Source organism: Stegostoma tigrinum, chromosome 46 (genome assembly GCF_030684315.1).
Source record: "Stegostoma tigrinum isolate sSteTig4 chromosome 46, sSteTig4.hap1, whole genome shotgun sequence".
NCBI lineage: Eukaryota > Metazoa > Chordata > Chondrichthyes > Orectolobiformes > Stegostomatidae > Stegostoma > Stegostoma tigrinum.
The window spans coordinates 512,603-525,286 of NC_081399.1; positions in this window are offsets into that span (position 1 = coordinate 512,603).

Sequence of the window (12,684 nt, forward strand, 5' to 3'; positions counted from 1 at the left end):
GGTCATCAGAGACATGATTATTGTGAATGGACTTGGTCTATTTCCCAGGGTTGGAGAATTGAGGATGAGAGGGCATCAGTTTAAGGTAAGAGGGGGAAAGAATACATGGGAACCTGAGGGGCAACATTTTTACACCAAGCGTGGTACACATATGGAATGAGCTGCCATGGAAGTGGTTGAGGCGGGTGCATTAACAACATTTAAAAGGCATTTGGATGAATACATGGATGAGAAAGGTTTGAAAGGATATGGGCTAAGTGCAGGGAATTAACATTTTGGTGTGGAAGAACATTTTGATCGACATGGATTAGTTAGGGCCAAAAAGTGTGGGTTTGTGCCGTAGGACACTATGACTCTAAGTCACACCCTACCCACCTTCTTATTACCTTCATAAATTAGATGCAAGCTCTTTGATCAGAAATGTAAGAGTCTCCAGACAGCAGACTCATTTATACTAAATCATACATAGTTTCTCTGATCAGTAAAATAATTCAGTCTCAAGCTTGTCCAATTGGAGATTTCTGCTTGTTAAAATGGTAGCATGTTCACCATCTGCTAGAATTGGACACTCTCTTACCTCTGCAAATGTTTTCCAGAATGATTGAGCCATGCATCAATTGAAGGCAGAGTCGAGACCAGAATGAATGGTGACATGTCAACAACAGCAATATTTTACAGCAGTGGGCCCTCAAAAATATTGTGAGTAACCTCCACCCCACATAATGTTCACCCCCACCTCTCTTTTTCTTCTTTCCCGCACTGATTGATAAACGGATCGTACAATATGTGGAGATATCTTCAGTTTCAATAGGTTCCAGGATGCAAAGGAAATTGGCCTAAGAGGTATTCCTTTCTATTCCAAAGTATCCCCACTCTTTGTTCTTCAGTTAAAATAAATTTAATTTGAATTTCATTTACATGCACTCAATAATTCTCAAAATTCTCCTTTTTTGATTCTCAAACCTCCATGAATTTCAATAACATGCAAATTCACAAAGTGTGCTAATGTGAAGAGTTTGATGTTTTATTTTGTTTTTAAAGTACAAGTAGCTGTTTGAAAGTTTAAGTATTGGAGAGCCATTGTTCAGTTTCATTTTATTTTAAACTAAGATTTTCTCTTTGTAAATACAATGCAACTAAAGTAAAATACTACTTTACAACATCGCTTCGTGTTGCCTGTTTACCAGCACGATTCCATGTGTTCCAGAATTGGATGGATTTATTGGAGCACTAAATGTTATATGTCGATCAGTTAAGATAGACAAGTGGTACGTTGGCCTACATTAGGGGGAAATTGTCAGGGAATGTTTAAATTGCTGCAATTGTGCAGAACCAGTGGTGAGTGCTCAATGGGAGGGCTGTATTTATAGTCTTTGTGGTGTAACTGTGTCTGACTTATCTGAACAGAACGTGCTGGATGAAAGTTCAAATGAAGTATGCAGGATGTGTACTCAATTGGATGAGGTTGTTGGATAGGAATGTGCAGTAGGAGGGTTTGTTCGTGCATTGTTGTAAACCATGCGTGTACGAATATTGGCAGCTCATGTTTTCCGACCATTGTGAATAGATGGCAAGGAAAGGAGGAGGATATTAACTGTGGGTCGGGATAACCTATATTATCACAAGTCATTGTAAAAGTGAAAATCCAGGGCATTTTAATTGGAAACCATTCAACATTGGTGTTCTGAATCCACACCTGCCATCAGTGATCAAAATCTAAGAGAATTAGACATCATATTGATGGAAAACGGGAAATGTTCTGTTTCACATCCACATTCAAAACATAAATATCGGGCAACGACTCTATGGTCAAGTAAATCATTCTCTTGAGCAATCATCCATGATTAATTCAACACTTCTGTGGAATCAGTAACTGAATACAGTGAATTAAAATTATTTCATCAAACAAATTTCACAGCAGTGCCACTAAGCTGTGGTGTCACAGAAACAGAGACAGATAAATGGGGAAATAAAGGCAGGGGCACAGAGTCCAACAATGTGGAAGGATATCCATTTGGTCCAACCTATCCATGCCTACCAGGTTTTCCAAACTGAAATGATCCATTTGACCCCATTCAGTCTGATTCACATTAAATCTTTCCTGGTCATGTACGTATTCAAATGTCTTTGAAATGTTGGAACAATAGCTACATCTATCACTTCCTCTGGCAATTTATTTCAAATATGAAAGTCCCCTCCGTGGAAGTGTTGCCCCTTAGGCCTCTTTTAAATCTTTCTTCACTCACCTCCAAATTATGCCCTCTAGTTTTGAACTTCCCTACTCTGGGGTAAAATAAAACCTTTGAATTTCACCATTTCTATACCTTTCATGCCCCCCCATCCCACCAAGCACTGAACCTCTGACAGCACAGTACTCCTTCAGCACTGACCCTTCGACAGTGCAATACTCCCTCAGCCCGGTTCCTCCTCCACATATCATTGGGTGCGATGCTTATGCTAGCCTCCCTCAAGCATGATGAGGCGAGGTCTGTTCTGTCCATGGAGGACCCTATCTCTCCGAATAACTTCATAAGCACATTGCAGCACTGCCTGCTGACTCCTCTCATCTCCTGACCCAGCGTGATAGGATAAAGGTGACAATTTTGGTTCCGGTGACCCTTCCTCAGAACCTTTCCTCACATGACCCACTGTGGCCTGGTAATGCCAACCAAGGCAACCAGGAAGAGGGGTCTAGGCCTGAGACATCAGCTTTCCTGCTCCTCTGATGCTGCTCAGCCTGGTGTGTTGATTCAGCAGCTTTCCTGCTCCTCTGATGCTTCTTGGCCTGCTGTGTTCATCCAGTTCTACGCCTTACTATGTCCAGCACCTGCAGTTCCTACTGTCTCTGATATCTAACACTGTAGTGCGACACTGAGTATCCACCTGACGAGTTGACTTCCACTATCCTGATAATAGACTACATCCCATCCCACGCCAAAGTGAAGAGGTCAATTGATGAAATATGCTCTGCTACAAACGAATTGAGAGGGAATACTCCGAGGCCTTGGTCATCACAGCTAGTTACTTCAATCAAATCAACCTCAGAGTATACTACCAAAATATCACCAAACGCTCCCAGGACAAGAACAGCACAGATAACTCTCTCAATGATCTCACAGTCAAATATATGAAGGACCGGTGTAATCTGAGCAGAGAGGCAGTGTTAAACTCTTTGAATCCGTCTCCATTATACGCTCACTCATCAAAATGCGCATGCACACACACACACACACGCGCACACACACACACACACACACACACACACACACACACACACACAATCTCTCTCTCTCTCGCGCGCGCACGCACACACACACACACACACACGTACACACATGCACACACACACACCCACACGCACACTCTCTCTCGCGCGCACACGCACACACAGACACACAGATACACACACGCACACACACACACTCTCTCTCTCTTGCGCACGCGCACACACAAACACACACAGACACACACACACACTCTCTATCTCTCTCTTGCGCACGCGCACACACAGACACACACACACACACACACACACACACACACACACACACACTCTCTCGTGCACGTGCACACACAGACACACACACACACACAATCTCTCTCTCTCGCGCACGCACACACACACACACACACACACACACACACACACACACACGCACATGCATGCACACACACACACCCACACACACACTCTCTCTCTCGCGCACACGCACACACAGACACACACGCACACACACACACTCTCTCTCTCTTGCGCACGCGCACACACAGACACACACACACACACACACACACACACACACACACTCTCTATCTCTCTCTTGCGCACGCGCACACACAGACACAGACACACACACACACACACACACACACACAACACACAGCGCGCGCAAAACACTGAACTCCTGACTGTGGTACAACATGGTCAAAATATCATTGGCTCAACAATCTAATCAAGAATTGAACTCGCCCACAAATTCAACACCAATTTATTTATTTGATTCTTTGTGCTCTGTTTCTCAGCTAGATTGCTGATTCTTAACATTGAAATAAACAGTTGGCCCGATCCTATGTGCCACATCCTTCTCCCAAACACAGCATCGGATTCCCAAATGGTGTGTGATGCAGACGCCCTTCTGGTTCGGGGGGAGTGCATCTTGATCTTGACCAAAGTGTATGAATTTCCTCTATTGATCTGGCATCCAGGGATTCTTTAATTCTGTGTGTGTGTGTGTGTGTTTGTGTGTGTGTGTGTGTGTGTGTGTGTGTGTGTGTGTGTGTGTGTGTGTGTGAGAGAGAGAGAGAGAGAGAGAGAGACAGAGTTTGTATATGTGTGTGAATGCGTGTGATAGAGAGGGACAGAGTGTTTGTGTGCAGATGTGAAAGAGAGAGAGTATGTGTGCATGTGTGTCTGTAGGTGTGTGTGAGTGACAGTGTGTGGTAAGTATTTTCAGAGCCTGCAGACAGAGATAGATCGTATCTCCCTGTGTGCAGTCTTTGCCAGTGCACTCAGTTTAATTCTATTTGTGTCAGTCAGCTACTTCCCAGTGTTTCCAGATGAACTTCAGGTGGAAAAGGGAAACTAAGGTCTCTTGTCGTACTGCCATCTTGATTTTAATTAAAGTTTCCACTGTAACTTAACTTCAATTGTATAAATCTCAGGCTCATTAAAGTAATCATGCTGAATGCGTGTGTTTACAATATTTACAATAAAACTTGCCCATTTCTACGCAAGTATAAATTTGTGTCCGTTGCAGTAATAACCATATGTTCAATTGCATTATAAACTTGTGTTCATTTGTTGAAAAACGTTTGTGATCATTTGTTCAATAAACCTATGTTTGTGCAATAACTGTGTATTGTGAAAGCTTCAGATTTGAAGCTGAAGGATTGCGCCTTCCCCCTCGCTCCTTGTTCCAACATGGAGACAGCCGTTGCCCCATTGGAACGATGACATGTGGGGACTGCACTGCGGGTGTCACAGATCCCAGTCCCCGGGACACACTCCCAGCAAGTTTACAATCACAGAAATAAGCCACCTTTCAGAATCATAGGATATCAGAGGGCAGGAAGAGGCCATTTGAGCCATCGATTCTTGGTGGGTTATTCAAAGGGACAGTGCAGTTAGTTTACATTTTTCCCAGCTCTTACAATGGGTCTTTCCAATCCTAGCCAGTGGAACATCCATCTAACTCCATTTGAACATTATCATTGAATATCCTTCAGTTTCTGAAATGCTCCGGCCCTGATAACTAGGTTTCTACAGAATAGGAGACAGTGGTATCTCATTTGATGGCTGTAGTTACAGTAACATTAAGAGTGAGATCAGAGGAAAGTAAGCCACAGCTCGTTTTTGCAGTGTTCAATAAGCATATTCTGAAAGGGAAAGGTCCACGAGAACAGCTTCACAGCTACTGTCAAATTGTAAGTTCATAAGGTGAGCCTGATATTTGGCTGTGGGTAGAAGGGACGATATAGACTTGGCAGGATTAAAGCTGGTGAGGGGCTTTGGGTTCAATGTTAATAGGATGCCATTTCGTATTGATGCATGCTGGGGACATTAGAGTCCAAATGTGGTTGGACTGAGAATGAGGTCAGCTGTGTATCTGGATGAACAATGACAATCGGTAAATGGTCATTGATGCCTCTGGATGGAGAGCACCAACAAGATTGCAATCAGTGATGTTCTTGGATGGAAAGTGACAATAATGTGATGCCAATGATTAGCCATTGCTGGAAGCCCATCCTGTTCAATGAGTCTCCTTTCCTCAGGAAATGCGGCATGTTCTTCTTGCTTGTGTAGATGAGATTCCCTACAGTGTGGAAACAGGCCCTTCAGCCCAACAAGTCCACACCACCCCTTGATATATCCCACCCAGATCGATCCCCCATAGCCCACACAGCCCTGAATACTATGGGCAATTTAGCATGGCCGATCCACCCAGCCTACACATTTTTGCACTGTGGGAGGAAACCGGAGCACCCGGAGGAAACCCATGCAGGCACGGGGAGAATGAGTAAACACCGCACAGACAGTCGCCCGAGGATGGAATTGAACCCGGGTCCCTGGTGCTGTGAGGCTGCAGTGCTAATCACTGAGCCACCGTGCCATCCTGTATGTTCTTCTCACTTGGTCTTCATCTGACTTGAGATCCTGGGACGCTAGGGGCAGGGAATAAATGCTGGCCTCGTCAACAATGTCCACATTCAGTATGTGAGATGAATGAAATCTTCTTGTTCAAAAACCTTGTAGTTTAAAGACAGCTATTCCTACCCTACAAAGCAGAAGAACAGCTCTGAGATGTATTTTCATACTTGGAATAAAGTGAATCGTTGTATCATCAGTTGAAATAATTTGTGATCTTGGATGGTGTCATGGTGTTTGAGTGAACAGCGCTATTGCTAGCAGATTCCAAAATCTGATTTTTGTTATTACGTTACGATGCGGTAAGCAGCAAAGTTTCTTCAAAATCGGGATTAAACTCGTTATTGTAAATAGTTTTTTTTCATATTCAGAAATTTGTAAAACAGCAGCAAAGCTGAGCAATGCTGCACCCTCGATTTCCCAAAGGAGCTTCCACACAATGTAAGGCAACGTCTCTGGGACTGCATCAGCTCAGAGTTTCAAACAAAGAGCTTTTCAGCTGGCTGAAGGGACAGATCACATCGCACTGAAAAATGCATCGAACAATTGACCATGTGGTGAAAGTGTTCTACACCATCCTTGCATTTATTGGCACTCCTGGTATGGCATTATAACGTTTGAACTTGTTTTAATTTGTTTTGATCTGCTTTCTGGTTTTATGCTTTTAAAATAATGTCTCCAACTCTTTGTGATCGAGTTAATGGGAACTGCAAATGCTGGAGAATCGAAGATAACAAAATGTGAAGCTGGATGAACACAGCAGACCTAGCAGCATCTCAGGAGCACAAAAGCTGACGTTTCATGCCTAGACCTCTCTGATGAAGAGTCTAGGCCCAAAACGTCAGCTTTTGTGCTCCTGAGATGCTGCTTGGCCTGCTGTGTTCATCCAGCCCCACACTTTATTATCTCTAACTCTTTGACTGGTCTTCTCCAGACACTGGAATAGTGATACAAATTCACTGAACAGCACTTTCAGTACAGTTTTCTACTGACAGAGACTCCCAGTTTCACTGCTGCTTCGACATTTTCAGGTCTCAATGTCCGTCATCTGTTCTGTTTGCGTGCGACTTGAAGGTATGAGGTCAGACCAGGCAAGTCAGTTCTGAAGAAGGATCACTGGACCCAAATCATTAACTCTTCTTTCTCTCCCATAGAATGCTGCCTGTCCTGCTGAGAAATTTCTGTTTTTGTTATACAACAGACACCTGTTTTACTATAACTTGAAGGCTAGGAGGTAATCGGCTCATAGTCTTCAAAATATTAACAAGGAAAGACAGGGTCAATAAAGATGAACTATTTCCACTGTTGGGGATTCTGGAATCGTGGGTGGGGCCTCAGTATAATAATTAGGGACAGACTGTTCAGGAGAGATGCTTGGAAATACCTCCACGTGCAAAGCTTGATGATGTTTGGAACTCTCTTGCAGAAAGGATAGTGGGTATTGGATCAGTCTTTCATTTTAAATTGGGGATAGATTCTATTTTTGGTTAAGTAAAGTAATGAAGGGATCTGCACCCCATCTTGACTTTTGAAGCTTCACCTAACTGCTAATCTGTCTGGAAATTCTTTCCTTCTCACTGGCTCTGGTCAAAGTACTAAGAACAAAGAAACCTACAGCACAGGAACAGGCCCTTCGGCCCTCCAAGCCTGCACTGATCAAGATCCTCTCTCTAACCTGTCATCTATTTTCCAATGGTCTGTGTCCATTTGCTCCCTGCCCATCCATGTACCTGTCCGAATATATCTTAAAAGACGCTAACGTGTCTGCATCTACCACCTCCGTGGGCAACGCGTTCCAGGCACCCACCACCCGCTGTGTAAAGAACTTTCCACGCATATCTCCCTTAAACTTTCCTCCTCTCACTTTGAACTCATGATCCCTAGTAATTGAGTCCCCCACTCTGGGAAAAAGCTTTTTGCTATCCACCCTGTCTATACCCCTCATGATTTTGTAGACCTCAATCAAGTCCCTCCTCAATCGCCGTCTTTCTAATGAAAATAATCCTAATCTATTCAACCTCTCTTCATAGCTTGTACCCTCCATACCAGGCAACATCCTGGTGAAGTGGTCAGTGAATTCAAATCTTGACAGATTGTACCCCTGATCCCTGCACATCAAGATATTTATCATGTTCAAATATGCAGCTTTACAGTTGTAATATTCATGCGTTGTCACAAAGGGAGCCCTGCATGCTCTGTTATACTGCACTTGCATAAGATGCATTAAGTTGTCTTATTCGAAATCTAATGCAGAATCTGATGACTTGATTCTGGGCCCTAATGTGGTTCCTATCAGGATTTGATCAAATGCTAAGAGCACCAGCAGCCTGATCCAAGGAGAAGGGGAGAGTTTGGTTTATGGACAGTCCAATTGAAAGCCCAATCGCTGGCCCTTTGAGTAAGTTGGGAGTAATGGTGTTCTGTGCCTGCCAGAGCTGGAGCTAAGAACAGTTAGAATTTATTACACTCATTCAAATAGTTATCTTGCAGCCAATAAAAATAGCAGATTTCCTCTGCCCTCTTAGGAGAGGAGGGATCATGAGCTCAGCCTTTGTCCAAACCTCATTATCTTTGGAGTATGTAGGCTGGAAAACAATCTTAGGTGGTTGTAAAAGTCTTAAAATTCAAAGTCATTCAACTGCAAGAACTTCCACAAACAATATGCTCTGAATTTGGTGCTAAAATCTTATTGTTGCTCTCTGGAACTGGTTTATTTGAAATCACAAGGTTTACAAAAGTAGCTACTTCATCAGATGATGAATTAGCTGGGCTTAGAAAGCTTGTGATTTCAAAAAACCCTGTTTCACTATAACCTGGTGTCATGTGACTTCTGACTTCATCCATTCCAGCCCACCACCGGTACCTCCACATCATTTCTGGAGCTGGCAGGTGAAGTTTCTGGTGAATTCACTGCTCCTTTTCTCTTCTGTCCACCACAGTTAATTTGCTGGCGATTGTTATCCTTTCCCGGGGAAAGTGTGGTGTTTCTCCTTGCACAACACGCTACCTGATGGTTATGGCAGCTGCTGATCTGACGCTCATTATCAGTGATGTTGTACTGAACAGAGTTCGCTCTTATTATTCCCAGAGGTCCTTCCTGGACTCCACTCCTGTATGTAGTGGTATCGGAGTCCTGGTACGTGCAGCCAGGGACTGCTCTGTCTGGTTCACCATCGCCTTCTCCTTTGACCAATCTGTGTCCATTTGTTTTCAGAAGCTGAGAACAAAACATTGCACTGAGAAAACTGCATCATTCATTCTAGCAACAACATGCACCCTGCTCTGTTTTAAAAACACCCCCTTCTATTTTTCATATGAGCCTCTGAGGATAATCAACAATGTGCCATTTTACTGTAAAATGAAGTCAAGCTACTTTACTGATAGTCAGTGGGTGGCATTAGATTGGTTTGATACAGTTTTAACCCCTTTACTGCCATTTTCTTTAATCCTGTTGTTCAATACTTTGACAGTTAGACATATTTTAGTGACCAGTCGAGCCCGGAAGAGGCTGAAGGGTGAGACCAAAGGAGAGAATCGTAGAGACCCAGAGATGGAGAGCAGAAAGAAATCCGTGATTTTACTCTTCACCATCTCAGGGAGCTTCATCCTCCTGTGGTTAATCTATGTTCTATATTTCTTGTATTATTTCATTCAAGGATTTGATTCTTCAGAGTACTCGCTTTTTCTATATGACTTCAGCAAAGTTTGTTATATGCTGCAGAACCGAAACAGTTGCACAAACACATTTATTTATATAGCAACATTGCCTAGGTTCAGATCAGTAAAATCTCTTGTTACACGACTTCCTTGTGTTATAAATAAATAAAACTGCTCACTGAAGCCCACAGGATGGAATTATTGTTTCCATGCCATGACTTTTGCTTTTTATTGACTCATGAGATGTTTCATCACTGGCTGGGTCAGCATTTACCGCCCATCCTTTGCAGACCCTTGAGATTGTGGCAGTGACCTACACTCTTGAACACTGCAGTCTACACGCTATTAATTGAACAACAATAGCCCAAGAGAGGGAATTCCAGGATTTTGACCCAGTGGCACTGAAGGAACGGAGATATATTTCCAAATCAAGATGGCGAGTGGCTGGGAGGGGAACTTGCAAGGGGTGGTATTCCTCCTCCTTTTGTCCTTCTAGATGGAAGTGGTATCAGGTCCAGAGGTGGAGGGAGTGAAGGTTTGCGACGTTGTTCATCATATGTACATCATCTAGCAGCAAAGCACCATGACAAACTCTCCTTAATATCGATACACTCAGACAATGAAGGCCATCAGTTTAACTGGGTCAAGGTAACCGTCGTAGCCCAAGCCAAACATGGACTCACAGAGGAATTCCTAGAAGCATAGTCTTCCACCCATACCTCAATCAACAAATATATAGAATTGGATACAAATCAAAACTGGAAACGACACTACTCACCATAATGGCTAGAGAGTATAAATTCCAAGTGGAGTAGAATAACGTTGCTTCAGTGGGGGCTCCACTGCTGATGTCATCTGGCATGGTGACAAAAACGTCTGAACAAGAACAACCACCTCAGTGAGCAAATCATCAACCTCACCCATAGCCCAACCTTCAGGTTTTTGCCAAAACTTTAAGTGCATGTTTGTGAATATGATGCCAACCGAGTTGGGGTGCCTTGTACTGGATGGTGTTGAGCTCCTTGAGTGTTGTTGGAGGTACTACCATCCAGGAAGTTGGGGAGTACTCCCTCACCCTCCTAACAATGAAGGGAGAGAGTTGATTCTCCTGTCATAGCCCAACCCAAATGAACCTTTGAAGAAATGGAATTTCCCACTTGGTAGTTCTATCATCTCGGAACTCACTGTAAGTCTCTATCAAAATCAAGCCCTCTAGAGGGCTCTCATGAAATTAATTAGGATAGTTAATCAGAAAATGTTCCAACAGGAAATATGTGGAGTCCCTCCTCAGTATCAAGTCAACGGACCTCACACTAACGCCACATACAGTCAATATATGAGCTGTTTCAGTGTCTGAAATTGTGTCAGAACTCATACACCAAACGAATGGTTAGGCTCCCTATTTCTCAGCATCATGATTCCCAATTCCAATGGACTACTCCAATGTAATCCTATTTGAAATTTACCATCATAGGGTGAAGAGACAAAGCAGTACAACCAAGCTCCTAAGTGTTGAAAGTGATACAATGCCACTCTCTGTTAGCCACCCACACTACTGCAAAGAGGGTGGGAAAGTAAGAGAGGGAGAGAGGGAGGACATCAGCTTGCAGAACCATCCAAACTGACACTACATTAACACACGTACAGACACAGGCCCAGGCAAAACACACATACCCACTTCCCCTACACACACACACACACAAACACACACACACACACACACACGTGCACTCTCTCACACACATACACACACAGGCACACACACACACACACACACATACACACACAAAAACACACACAGCCTAGTGTGGAGTGGATTGAAATTGCACTGAGGTCCCTCAGTGTTAAATGCTCTCATGTGAAGAAACACTTGTGCTCCCTCAGAGATGTGGAAAAGATGTGGTTTTGAGCAAATTTTCTGACATTGTACCCGTCAAGTAGATTGTTTCCACTGTTGTTTCTGCAGAGGTGTGGGGAGTCCAGCAGAGTGTGACATTGTAAATGTGAGAAGGTCTCTCTCTCGCTCTCAAACACACACATACAGAGAAGCGTACACGTGATTGATCGCAGGGGACTGATGGATTAAAGTTTCTGAAACACAAGCAGAGACACGCAGATGCATAAAGACACATCACCACCTGGAAGATACACGGTTTCTCTCAAAGATGTACACTGCCATGCACAGACACCCACAGGCACACACACAGACATACATACAGTCACTATCCATCGAGATACATCACTAAACTCACTGTTGCTGTCACTTTCGATTCAGATACATCACTGACTTCACAGGTATTGTCTCTGTCCATTCAGTTACATCACCGATCTCACAGGTATTTTCACTGTCCACTCAGTTACATCACTGGCCTCCTGGTATTGTCACTGTCCATTCAGGTACATCACTGACCTCACTGGTATTGTCACTGTTCATTCATTTACATCAGAAATCTCACTGGTATTGTCACTCCCCATTGAGGTACCTCACTGACCTCACTGGTATTGCCATGTCCATTCAGGTACATCACTGACATCCCTGGTATTGTCACAGTCCATTCAGTTCCATCACTGATCTCACTGATATTGTCACTGTCCTTTCAGTTACATCACTGATCTCACGGTTATTGTCACTGTCCATTCAGTTCCATCACAGGTCTCACTGATATTGTCAGTGTCCATTCAGGTTCATCACTGATCTCACTGATATTGTCACTGTGCATTCAGTTACAACACTGACCTCACTGGTATTGTCACTGCCCTTTCAGTTACATCACTGACCTCACTGGTATTTTCACTGCCCACTTTGGTACATCACTGATCTCACCTGTTTTGTCAATATCCATTCAGTTACATCAGTGATTTCACTCGTATTGTCACTCTCC